Source organism: Sus scrofa, chromosome 9 (genome assembly GCF_000003025.6).
Source record: "Sus scrofa isolate TJ Tabasco breed Duroc chromosome 9, Sscrofa11.1, whole genome shotgun sequence".
NCBI classification, from domain to species: domain Eukaryota; kingdom Metazoa; phylum Chordata; class Mammalia; order Artiodactyla; family Suidae; genus Sus; species Sus scrofa.
This window is the reverse complement of record NC_010451.4, coordinates 52,047,400-52,061,312: the sequence shown is the minus strand read 5'-3', so window position 1 is coordinate 52,061,312 and position 13,913 is coordinate 52,047,400.

Sequence of the window (13,913 nt, the reverse complement as noted above, 5' to 3'; positions counted from 1 at the left end):
CTGTACAAGCGTGTCCCCTCATGGCCCCCCACCCCAGGTTCCAGTGGAGCAGCTGAAGGGAGATACTCTGCAACACACACCACCAAGTCCAGAAATTTGGATGCAACTGGGCAGAAAGGTCCACATCCAAGTACAAACCAAATAAAGGCTAGGGAGAACAAAAGCTTTCTTGGTTCCTTTTATTAAATTTGGTATAGAGCAAGCACTCCATAAATATTGACTTTTAGTGAATATATCTAATTAACGGTTAGTCCTCACAACAACTGCCCCTCAGAGCCCACTAGCCTCCTCTGCCTCTCTGCCTCCCCTTCATTCTCATGCCCCCTCTCTCTTCTGTATTATTTTCCTAGGACTGCTATAACAAAAAACACTAACTAGGGGACTAAAACAACACAAATTGCTTCTCCCACACTTCTGCAGGCTGCAACTCTGAAGTCAAGAGCTACACTCTTTCTGAAGGCTCTCAGGAAGATTTCTTTCTTTTGGTTTTTTGTTGGTTTTTTGTTTTTTGTTTTTTGTCTTTTTTTTAAATAGGGCCACACCCACAGCATATGGAGGTTCCCAGGCTAGGGATCCAATCAGAGCTGTAGCTGCTGGCCCACACCACAGCCACAGCAATGCGGGATCCAAGCCAGGTCTGTAACCTATACCACAGCTCACGGCAATGCCGGATCCCTAACCCACTGAACAAGGCCAGGGATCGAACCTGCAACCTCATGGTTCCCAGTTGGATTCCTTAAGCACTGAGCCATGACGGGAACTCCAGGAAGATTTCTTTCTTGTCTCTTCCAGCTTGGGTGGTTTCTTGCAGTCCTTGGCATTCTTTGGCTTGTAGATGCATCACATTCATCACATATCTTTATGTGGCCTTCTCCCCTGTGTGTGTATGTCTTATCAGGATACTAGTCATTGTATTAGGGCCCAACTTTTTTTTTTTTTTTTTTTTTTTTGCCACACCCATGACATGCAGAAGTTCCTGGGCTTGGATTGAACCTGAGCCGCAGCAGCAACCACCAGAGTCACAACAGTGACAATGCCGGATCCTTAACCCATTGAGCCATATTTGAACTCCCAGCATGACCTCTTCTTAACTAATTATACCTGCAAAGATCTTATTTCCAAATAAGGTTACATTCTGAAATTCTGGGCGGAGGTGAATCAGAGGGATGCCATTTAACCCAATACACCTTTTTCTGTTTTTCTTCCTTCCCTTCCCCCCTTTGTTATTCCTGATACTCTCCTAGGGGCTCTATTTTTGCAGCTCCAGTTCGACCCCTAGCTTGGGAATTTCCATATACCACAGGTGGATCCTTAAAAAGAAAAGAGAGAAAGCTTTTGCAATAACACAGGCAAATGATGACAACAATTAGGATTTGGGTGGTATCAATAATGATGAGGCGCCGGATGCTGGATATATTTTGAAAATAAAGCTAATGGAGTTCCCATCGTGGCTCAGTGGTTAAATCCAACTAGGAACCATGAGGTTGTGGGTTCGATCCCTGCCCTTGCTCAGTGGGTTAAGGATCCAGCATTGCTATGAGCTGTGGTGTAGGTTGCAGAAGCGGCTCGGATCCCGTGTTGCTGTGGCTCTGGCGAAGGCCGGTGGCTACAGCTCCAATTAGACCCCTAGCCTGGGAAACTCCATATACCGAGGGTGCAGCCCTAGAAAAGACAAAAAAAAAAAAAAAAAAAGGAAAGAAATCTGATAAGATTTTACTGAGGATGGGGAAAACTAAAGGTATTGTAGATTTTCTGGGTAATTTTAGGAAATTAGTTTGGGGCATGTTAAGTTTGAGATGCCTGTTGGAAATCTCGGTGGTGTCATCACATGGACATTTGGATGAACTAGTCTTGAAGTTCAGAGGAGCAGCCTAGACTAGAGATATACATTTGAGAGTCTTCAGTATATAAATGCTATTGAAAGCCACAAAACTAGATAAGATGTCGAAGGAAGAAAAAGAAATAAACAGGTCCAAGGACTGGAGCTTTAGTTGCTTTAATATTTAGAATTTAGGGAGTTGAGGAAGCAAAAAGAATACTAAGAAGGGTGAGTTCCCTCGTGCCTCAGTGGGTTAAGGATCTGGCATTTTGTCACCACTGTGGCTCTGGTTACATCCACGGCTCGGGTTCAATCCCTGGCCCAGGTTTACATGCCATGGGCATGGCCATAAAGGAGTGGGGAGCAGAGAGATGAAAAGAAGTCTGGGAGAGTGTGTTATCCTGGAAACCAAGTGAAGGAGGAAGAAGGGAACTATAGTAAGTGGAATGAGATCAAGCAGGATGAAAGCTGAGATTAACCATCAAATTTAGTCATGTGGATGTCACTGTGACCTTGTTAAAGGCAGTTTAGTGGTCTGGTGGAGGCAAATTTTGCCTGGTGTGGATTCATAAGAAAATAGAAAGGAAAGAGTTTTGCTGAAACGGGAAGATTCATAGGGAGAAGTGGGATCAGACATCTCTTTTTAATAAAATGGGAGGAAGAACCTCACACTTCTGTGACTGAAACTATCTAATAGGGAAGGGACATCCAGGATACAGAGAAGAAAGGGGAGAGTCACTGGAGCAATGCCCTTGAGTAGGAGAAAGGATGGGGTCTGGTGTGTAAGTGAACAGGTTCACTTAGGACACAATAACAGGACAAGGGATAAGGTGTCTGGACACAGATACAAGTAGGTGGGAAGATGTGGTACGAGCCAATGGGAGTTACCTTCTGCTGCTTCTCTATTCTCCATGGAGCAGGAAGCAAAGTTATCACCTAAGAGTTAGGATAAAGGAAGAGGTGTTGACGGTTTGAGGAGGGAGGTGTGTGTATGACATAGTCATATAGGAGATAGTTAACAACTGTAGAAATGGCAGTGTAATCGCCAGGCAGTGTTAGAGGCCAGCTTGTGGTTAGTGGATCATGAATTAAAAGTGAGACCACTGTGCATGGGTTTATATGTCTCTCCAGGTACCTTCAGTGGCTTGGGTGCAACTGTAGAAGAGATGGAGAGATGGATCTGTCCAATTTTGTGGGCTAGTCAAACATGCTCAAAGACGTGAGGGTCAGATAGGGAAACTGAGAATGTGTGCAAGAAATTGATTCCAGTGATTGACCATGGGAATTTAATCTGAGTAAGGAGGGAAGTGGGGTCAAGAATTTATAGACTAAGGGAGTAGCAGTGAAAAGGAATTGAGGGAATTCCCATTGTGGCACAGCAGGAATGAATCCGACTAGGAACCATGAGGTTTCAGGTTCAATCCCTGGCCTTGCTCAGTGGGTTAAGGATCTGGCGTGGCTGTGAGCTGTGGTGTAGGTTGCAAACATGGCTTGGATCTGATGTTGCTGTGTCTGTGGCATAGACCAGCAGCTGGAGCTCTGATACTAACCCTGGCCTGGGAATCTCCATATGCCTCGGGTATGGCCCTAAAAGAAAAAAAAAAAAAGAAAAAAGAAAGAAGAAGAAAAAGAAAAGGAATTGAGATCAATGGGAAAAATTAGATCAATGGATTATCCTGATGGGGTCTAAGGTTTCTTGGGATTGCAGTTATCAGAAGTAAGTGGGAGCAAATAGGAGATGATGATTGGAAATAAGAATGTTTGAAATTAAGATCAGGGAGTAGTTCAGTTACTGGCTATGACAAGGTCTGCTAGGGTATGATTACAAAAATTAATGGCCAAGACAACAAGATTTTGGGTGAAGACATTGAGAGGTCAAGACATTGAGCAATAGGGAAATTGGATGGATCATCTGAGAGGTCATTAGAACCATTAGGAATTGGGGCAGGGGAAGAGTAGGTGAGAGACAGTGAGCTGGGAGCTCAGATCTGCAAGGAGAGGGGTGGAATGACCCAGGAATTGGTAGTGAGTAGTACTGAGATGGTCTGTAATAGAGTCTCATGATATTAGACTCAAAGATGAGGAGTTTTCAACAGTGAGGAGCAAGGAGACTGCTGTCCCCCTTTAGGGCCAATGATACATGTTTGTGGTGGGAAACTGCTTCATGTCTACATCCTTAACAATGTTAACGTTCAAAAAAAAAAGGAGTTCCCATCGTGGCTCAGCAGAAATGAATCTAGCATTCATGAGGATGCAGATTCGATCCCTGGCCTTGCTCAGGGGTTAAAGGATCCAGCGTTGCTGTGAGCTGTGGTGTAGGTCACAGATGCAACTTACATCTGACATTGCTGCGGCTGTGGTACAGGCTGGTGGCTACAGCTCGGATTTGATCCCTAGCCTGGGAGCCTCCATATGCCTCAAGTTCAACCCTAAAAAGAAAAAAAAAATAGACTCTTTCTAACTTCCTTCTACCCACCTTAAACCCAGACCCTGAGGCTGCCAGTCCCGTGAGTCTCTCTGAGAAGTGTTTCATCAGCTGTGTTCCTCCTGCCCTTCTCCAGCACCACTGCCTTTAACTTAGGTTCTCTCCATTTTTCATTCTATTGTAAACTAACTCTCTGAGTTTAGTCTCCCACTGAGACTCCATCCTCAAACACCGCTGCTTTGGGGAGCAGTCATATATTTGTTCAACCCCCATTTAGTAAGCAACTGCCAAGTGCCAGACACTGAGCTACATGCTTGGCCCTGATGTTCAAATCTGATCGTGTCACTGGCCTACTTAAAAATTATAGAGGCTCCTCAGTTCCTAGAGAAAGTGGCATACAAGTATTGCCATGGTCCAGATAATGCCTGCCTTCCAAAATCTTCTCCATTACCCCATCTACCTGGCCATCTACATCCCACCACCAAGCTACTTTTTTTCTTTCATGCATGCCGATCTCACTATTTCTCTTCCTTCCTTCCTTTCTTTCTTTCTTTGTCTTTTTGTCTTTTTGCCATTTCTTGGGCTACTTCCACGGCATGTGGAGGTTCCCAGGCTAGGGGTTGAATCGGAGCTGTAGCTGTTGGCCTAACGCCAGAGCCACAGCAACTTGGGATCCAAGCTGCATCTGCAACCTACACCACAGCTCACGGCAATGCCGGATCCTTAACCCACTGAGCAAGGCCAGGGATCGAACCCGCCACCTCATGATTCTTAGTCGGATTCATTAACCACTGAGCCACAACGGGATCTCCTGATCTCTCTATTTCTATGTCTTTGCTCTTGCCATTCCCTATTTCCTCTTCTGGAAATGCCTCCATTCTCCACCTGTTGGATTCCCTTCATGCTGGCAATCCAGCTTTAGTCACCTGATTAGTGAAGCCTTCCCTGATTCTCCCATACCACTTAGTATATTCCCCTACTGTGTAACTTAACACGTGATGTTTATTTGCTTACCTGATTATCTTCCCCTTAGAGAACTGGAACTATATCTTACTCATCTTAGTACCTTGAGTGCCTAACATAATGTGTAGCATAACACTTATTATGAATTTAACTATTGCTGTTCTAGGTGCTTTACTCATTTAACTCTCCTAATAACTCAGTGAATAGGTACTATTACCCTTATTTTACAGACAAAGAGAGGTAGGCACAGAATGGTTAAATAACTTAACAAAAGTTACTTGGTTACTAAATGGAGGATCCAGGATTTAAACTCAGGCTGATTCTAATACTTGGTATACCACCTCTCCATGAAAGACCTGTGTCTGAGGATAGCAGAAGGAAGACTCCCCTGCTCCCCATCCCCACCATTCTACTCTTATGTATAATTCCAGTAACAGAATGACTTCTGCAATCACATTGCTGAGTATAATCCACTATGACCTCCAGATCTTTTTCTACCATTTTGTTTTTAGTTCCCAAATCCCTTAGTCCCTGATACCTATCAGTATTAAATCTGCTGCTTTTTGTATTCCTTTCTACAATTCCTGGAACTTTTACAGTTTCAGGGAAGTCAGATATGGACTCTATTCTTTATCACTGTCTGTCCCGATTTCAATCTCTCCCCCAAACCACCCGCTTTCTGTATGTGAGCATAAAATTCACAAAGGAAGAGACCAATTAAGATCTTCAAATCCCCTTCATCCAAGAGAGGATGTCTCATTTTTCAATTAAAGAGGAATATTCCCTTGTCCAATGATTTACACTCAGAGGAAATGTTTTTGCATTAAATACATGTGTGAAAGGTTCTCCACCTTAAATCCCTGAGTCTTTATTCTCTGTGTTTCTTGGGTTGCTGTGTGTTCACAGATTGATTGGTATTCACTTTGAATACTGCCTTTCTCCAGCATCTTCAGGGATTCCCTCTGCCCTGGAGTCTTTCCTTCCACTCCCTCAACACTGATCGCTGGTTTTCTATACCATAAGGGGCTCTGTTTCACCAACATATCCTAGAGCTCAGATCCTTTGAGTGAAGATGACTCCAAGATCTTTCTGGGCTTCCATGGTCTGACCTGGAAAAGCCAACATCATTGTGACTTCATTCCCCATCTATACATTCAGAGAAGTCACTAGTCTGACAAGTCATGGAAACCTATTATTCGTCTGTTTCCTTGTTTTCATGTGCCCTCTCCTTTTCCCATGGCTTTTCTGCCATGTTTGTCTCTTGCCTTCCGTCTTCCCTACCCCCATCCTACTGCCTGTTTATTTTTAAAGCCTTACCTCTTAGGTCCTGATTGCAAGGCTCATAAATATTCAACATTTCCTGGAAGCAACCTCTGAATGATAGTTCACTACTCAGTGTTGTTACCCCATCTAATCAGAAATGGAGCTCAACTTTACTCAGGGTCACTTGCCTCCATCCCTTGAGCCCTGCACTATCATCATGGGGGCCTTATATTCCTCTTCAAGGTCTTAATCATAAAGGGATGGCCCACTGTGTCCCTGGAGCCCCTTACACAGTCCATCCTTGGACAGGCATTGAGACCTCCATCTCTAAACATGAGAATTTCCAAATAGTCCATGATGTGAAGTTTTGCTTATCCTAGGCAATAACCCTTGCATTAAGAGAAGAAGGAAAGATAGGAACAGGTCTGGAGGTGAAATCCAGGTAGAAGAATGATAAGCACTGTGCCCAGCACATAGGAGACAGTAAATATCTGAGTTGTGCTGAGTGATTTCTATGCATATGAAAAAATGGAAAGAAAAACAAACTAAAATTTATAAGCAAAGGTTGGTTAGGTATGAGGGAATGTGAAAATTTTTTCCTCTTTCCTCCTTTTAAAAATATGTTGTTAATTAACAATGGAAAATATAAAATTATCATTTTAAAGGTTTATGTAGAGAAAAGAGGGCAGGTAGCTTATGGGTCTAGGACTCTCCTCAAGAATAGAGTTCCTGCCTCAATGGGCACCCAAACCAGGCAGTAGCAAACCTCTCCTTTCCTCCACTGGTTTGGAAAAAGACTCAGCAAAGCCACAGCTCTTTATATTGGAGGGAAGAGAGATGCAGAAATAAGAATCAAGTGCAGGGAATGAGAGAAGGGTAAGTAAGCAAATATCCTCCCCAAACTTTTCTTCTCATCCTTCCAGAGACAGGGAGCTCAAAGCCTGATGGGGAGCCTAGACAAGATGGAGTGGCTCTAACAGAGAAAAGAGCTGTGCTCTGTAGATAACTCTTTATCTGTAGGGCTTGGTTCTTGTTTTGCCTCTAACTAAAGAATGGATTGGGTAGGAAGAGAAGTGGGATCAAAAAACAGAGATGGAGTCCAAGGACTAAGAAAAAGAAAATCTCTTGGTGGGATTTCAATACTAGTTGAGACACTGGTGACTGAGAGCCAAGCTCATCCTTTAACGCTGCCTTGAGCCATCTATGCCCAAAACCCACATGGGGACTTAGGTTGGCAGAGGTTGGGGATGAGCTAGGCAGCAATGACTTGTGCCAGCATCTAAAGAAGCAGCTTTATAGCACCCATTTCAGCACAGCTTAGGTGGAAGTGGGGAATATTCCATGGGACTATTTTGAAAGGCCAGGGGACTGCTGTCAAAGCTGTAAAAATGTGTGTATGTGTGTGTGTGTGTTTAAGGGGGAGGGTCAGTGTGGGGACAGGGCCCATGTGTTTGGGGCTCTATTAACTAACTCCCTCCCATCCATCACAGCCTCCCCCCGGGCCCGCCGCAGCCCTGGCAGCTGGGTCACCCCGGGGAGGCTGGGATGAGGGTCCCTAAAGGGAGCCAGGCTTCAGGCAGAGCAGTGGAGACACATGTGTGCCTGGCTGGGTTGGGGCTGGCGCCTCATTGAGAAGGGGGCTCTCCAAGCTGGGCTTCATTAGGGCAGTGGCACTAATAGAGGAGGGGGTGCAGGGGGCCGGGCTGACAGCCAATTACTTGCTCGTCTGCATTATGGATTAACCCATCTGGGCCTGGGAGATTGGCTCTGAAAGGGGCACAAAAGGGGGGGCGTGACCACAATCACACACTGAATTATCCAGTCTGAGCGCAATTGTCCACCAACAAACGGGGCCTCAGGATGGGTGACCCCCTTGGGTTCTCTCCATCCCCCATCCTTCGCCCCACAGGAAGAGGCAAAGATAAACTGCTGCCTGGTTAAAAGGCAGAGTCTGAGACCTGGAGAGAACAAGGATGCCATTCCAGAGAGGCAGGGGATTTAGAGGAGGGAGGCTGGGTTTGGGGTTAAGCCAGAGGCAAGCAAAAGTTCTCCCAACAGATACTTTTACTTCAGTACGTGCCCATCTGCAATATCAGACAGATTCCAAGAGCAGAGGGCCTCAGCCAAGTCTAGAGGAAAGACATGGAAGGACTCTCAGTGTGGGGTGTCTCACATCTCACCCATCATCCCTTCGGAGGCTAATTGATTCCACACATGAATAAGGGGCGCTCAGATGGGGTCCTGGTGGACCCCTGCCCTGCTCTGGCATCTCTGATGCTCTCCCAGTGGGAATGTAGTGCACCCTCCCCCACACCTCTCCTCTAGGAATAAGCCCACCCTGCAGGGTGAAGGAGGAAAGAAGGGGAGGGGACGGCAGGCAGGGGGGCTCCCTCCTCTGGCTAATCCCTTCATTACCATCTCATAATCAGAATCACGCTTTCAATGTAAATGGGGATGTTAAATATTGGTTTCTCTAGACACAAGCTCCTTTGGAGAAAATTATTGATGCTCCCTCTTTTGCCAGTGCTGGCTGACTCCCACAGTGAGGGAAGTGGCGTGAATCATTAGTGAGGGCTGGGGGCTTCAGAGTCCGGTTGGCAGGGAGGGTGAACGTGTCTGACAAGAAGAGGCAGACTGATTTGTTTTCAGTTGGCCTGGGCAGCATCCATTTCCCTAGTTCAGCAGAAGAAATGCATCCAGAGGAAACTGGCTTATTTCCGACTCATCAAGACTTTGTTGGAGCTGATTGGCTTCTGGTCGCAAATCAATCTAGACTGGAAATCTAGTAATCACTTCCATTACTAGAATGGGCAGCTAGGGTACCTGGCCCTGTTCCCACTGCTAGAAACCTCTCACATACCCCAGGGCAGTGACCGGACCCCCAAGCCAGCCATTTCTAGATACAAAGCATGACATAAAGTTACAATGGCTTTTCACACACAGAGCATCATGCTTGTCCATTTACAGCAGTCCTGTGAAGCAGGTATGATGACCTTTATCATTCCCAACCTGCAGAGGATGCTCCCAGTCATCAAGCAGCTCATCCAAGTCCACGTGGCTGGTCAATGGCAGATTCACAGTGGAACATGGTTCTTCTGAGTCCAAACTCAGCCCCATCCCTTTATGCCATGCCTCTATGCTTTAAAATTGAGGCTACTACCCCTATGCCGCTTGTGAGAACACGGAGACCATTTGTCGTGTCTGTAGTCTGACCAGGGGGTGGGCATGGGGACTCACGTCATTTTCTGCCCTACTTATGGTTAGGACACAGGGCTACAGATTCTTGGAGAAGTCTGTTCCCTCACTGTTCAGAGGCCCCATCCCTCACTGCTTTGTCTCTACCCTGGGTTCAAAAGTGAGAATGAAAATAATAACATCAGTGGCTTCTTCTCACATTTGCCTAGCATTTTACAGTTTACAAAGTCCTTTTCTCCTGTTAGATGATTAGATGCTCACAACCACCTCACAAACAAGCATCATCGCTTGATGCTAAGGACACAGGCTCCAGAGTGATTGGGCAGGTTCACTTCCCAGCTCCAGTTTGTAGCTGGGTGGCCTTCGGCAAGTTGTGTCGCAGGCCCAATGTCCTTCTTTATGGACTAAAGATGGTAGTAATAGAGCCTGCCTCCTGGAGTTGTGGGGAGCGATAAAGGATATACTGCACACCGCATGCTTACAGGAGTGTCTGATACACACAAAGTTCTCAATCAACCTTAGCTATTTTGAGATGGGGGATAAGGAGTATGACCCCCATTTTACAGAATCAGAAACTGAGGCTCAAGGGACTAAGTAACTTGCCTAAGGTTACTAGATTGGTAACGACAGAGCTGGTTCTTAATTTGGATCGGGAATGAAATCTGCAGGTGGCCTAGGACTCCTGCCCAACGTTCCTTAAAGCCAATGAAGAGGGCGGTCTCCTGAGGTTCTTTGTTGGGTTGTGGAAGGGAGGGGCACGTTCTTTTTCTGTTTAGCGAGTTGAGGCACACTCGGAAGAAGCAGCAGGCAGTTTCCCGCCGTAGCGAGTGTGAGGCTGCGGCGACCCTCCACTCCCCACGCCGGAGGCAGCCAAAGGAGCCCGGGCACCACGTGGCTCGCTCTGGGCCGTTCCTGAAAAGAAGGGGCGGGAGATGCCTTCGGAGGTCCCCCTACCCCCTGCTCCCCCCGCCCCCAGCGCCCGAGAGGGCTTCCGCTGCTCAGCTCGATCCGTTTAGCTTTCTCCTCATTAACTCCCCGGCCTCATTAATCAGCCCCGATGAAATGCGCCCCCGGGAACACTGCCCGCCCGCTCCGCCGTTTGGCGCTTTAATTATCCTCCCAGCGGGAGGAGGCGGGGTGGGCGAAGTGTGCGCCTGAACGCGTGTACACTTGTACACACACACATACACACACCAGGTTCTCGGATGGACAAGCCCCAGCCGGCTGGGGTTGTGGCTCAGCCAGGGCGGCAGACAGCTGCTGGGTCCCCAGCATGCAGCCCCAGCCCTAGGCAGCCCTAGCTTTTACTTGGCTTCTGTCAAGTGAGTTTACTGTGGTGGTGTCATTTGCATCGAGTTCCTTCCCTACAGGAGAAGGGGGGAACTTCTGTCCAAAAAAGTCCACAAAGCTTCATCTCTGTGGTCTAATTTCATTTACTAACCAAAATCCTCACTGACCAGCCTCCTGCACACTGTGGCTCTAGGTGTTGGAGACACACCACAGAGCCTGTTAGGCCTCAGGAAGCTCACACATCTCCAGGTGGAAAACGAATGAAAAAAAGATAAAAATACAAACTTAGCTTGAAAAAGTTCATACAAAAACAAAATCCCACACAGGAGGCAAAAGAAGTGCAGAGAAGGACAGCAAATGCATCCCCAGTCTGCCAAAACCAGGCTTCCTAAGAAGACCAAAGCTTAAAGTGGGCCTGTGAGTGACAGTGAGCTGGGGAAGGAGTGGGTGCTTAAAGAAGCAAATAGAAAATGCAGAGGACAAAATGTGGACAGCACTGTGCAGAGTCCTATGGGTTATTCAGTCTGGCTGGAGGAAGGGGTCATGACAAGGGGACAGCATGAGGTAAGATGCAGGTCATAGGGAGCCTTGGATGATATGCAAAGAAGGCTGACTTAGATCTAACCTAAAAGGGGTTTTTCTGGGGGGTGTCTTTTTTTTTTTAGGGCCGCACCCATGGCATATGGAAGTTCCCAGGCTTGGGGTCAAATCAGAGCTGTAGGATCCTTAACCTACTGAGCAAGGCCAGAGATAGAACCTGTGTCCTCGTCCTCATGGATACTGGTGGGGTTCGTTACCGCTGAGCCACAATGGGAACTCCCCAATCTAACCTAAAGGTAATGAAAAGTTACCAAGAGATTTTTAAGCCAGAGAATGACATGATTAGACTTATGTTTTAGAATACCTCTTCTGGATGAGGAGAATGAATTGGAGGGGGACAGGAATGGAGGCAGGGAGGCTAATTAGCAGATGAGGTGACTGGGCATGGGAGGCAAGAGAGAGAGAGGAGTCTGGAATAGTCCCAAGTTTCCTCTGCAAAGTGTGTTTTGGGAATTGGGAGGGAGGTTGTCCTGAGGTGTTTCAGGGCCTCTGACTCAGCTCCAATTAAAGGTAAGGCAGAGTCTTGGGAGTTCCCATCGTGGCGCAGCGGAAACAAATCCAACTAGGAACCATGAGGTTGCGGGTTCGATCCATGTCCTCGATCAGTGGGTTAAGGATCCAGCATTGTCGTTAGCTGTAGTATAAGTTGCAGACACAGCTTGGATCTGGCATTGCTGTGGCTCTGGTGTAGGCCAGCAGCTACAGCTCCAATTCGACCCCTAGCCTGGGAACCTCCATACGCCTCGGGTGTGGCCCTAAAAGGACAAAAGATGGAAAAATAAATAAATAAATAAAGGTAAGGCAGAGTCCAACTGGTTCTCTCAGAAGAGGCAACCAGGAGACTTGCCTACTAGTCCCGGGTAGGTCAGTTACTTCACCAATTCTCTTATCCATAAGATGAACAAGAGAATTGAATCTGGTTTACAAACTCACACCTGCAGTGTAAGTTTTCAGAAAAGATCTGAACAGACCAGGACAAGAATAAATGCCCACTAAAGAGGGCTGTGCACTTCACCCACAGACTGCTCTAACCATGTCTAGAAAAGGGTAAAGGGCTCAGAATTGCCAGATGATCCATAGGAGAAGCCATGGTCAGTATTTTTAATGGAGTATCTCCTAATTTTAAAATAAACATGGTGTGAAATATATCAAATATATTTAAATCCATGAGTTTATAATGGTTTTTCAAAAAATCATTGCTCACCTTTAGAGGATGCTAAGGAATTAGCTCATTATTTTTGAGAAATAACAGCTAAAGGAAAATAATCAAGCACTAACGTACCTTTTCTATTTGGAAAGAAATCTCAGTGTAACCACACAGTTGATGGCAGGTAGTATGGAGAAGTATTCCAGCTAATAAATGAAGATGGAATCACAGAATTAGAATGCCACAATTTGGCAATCCCTAACAAAATAGTGGATCCGGGCAATGACCTTTACTAGATACCAATATAACAACAACAACAAAACAGATAAACAGACATTACTCCTGACACAATTATATAATATCCCCTATGAAGTATTCTTGCAAAAAAAAGTATCAAGGATTAATCGATCAAGCCTCTATATCTAACAACCAATTTACAGGAAATATAGGGGCAGAAGAACATGTTAAATGACACCATGGGGATACATTCAACAAAATTCAGACTGTGGCAAATTCTGCATAACAAATGACCCAGTTTTTTCCACAAATAAATTGCAAAGAAAAAAAAGACGGAGGGGAACATCCAGTCAAAAGAGAATTGCACTGTAGAGATTCATTTGGATACTAATTTGAACAACAATGAAGAAAAATAATTGAAACAATTGGGTAAGTTTGAAAATACTGATTATATACTTGATGTATTTTAGGCGTGACAGCTTTATTACTGTTACTATGCTATTTAATGAGACCTTATCTTTTAGGACTACACTGAAGTATTTACATCAGAAATATGATTTCTGACACTTGCCTCAAAATCGTGAGGGCAAAAAGGGGAGATAGATAAAGGAAGACGGTCTTTGAATGAACGAATGCTGAAGCTGGATGATGAGTACATGGGGGCTTATTCTATTTTATATATGTTTATCATCCAAAATATGCTATTATCCATAACAGAATGTTTAAGAAATACTTAATGGGCCAAAATGTGTCTGTCGCCTCGATTTGGTCCATGAGCTGCCAGACTGTGGCCTTTGGACCTGAAGAGCTTCAGATTCCACTCACCTCTAAACCTCCCTTGGTCCCAACTTTCAGTGGTGGGGCCCTTTATCACTGGACCTCGCTGGCCCAAACTTTTTCTTGTCCCTCTTCAGGTCCTTTCCCAGGGGTGCCCATCTCCCCGGGAATGTGATAGTATGACAAAGAGGAGCATG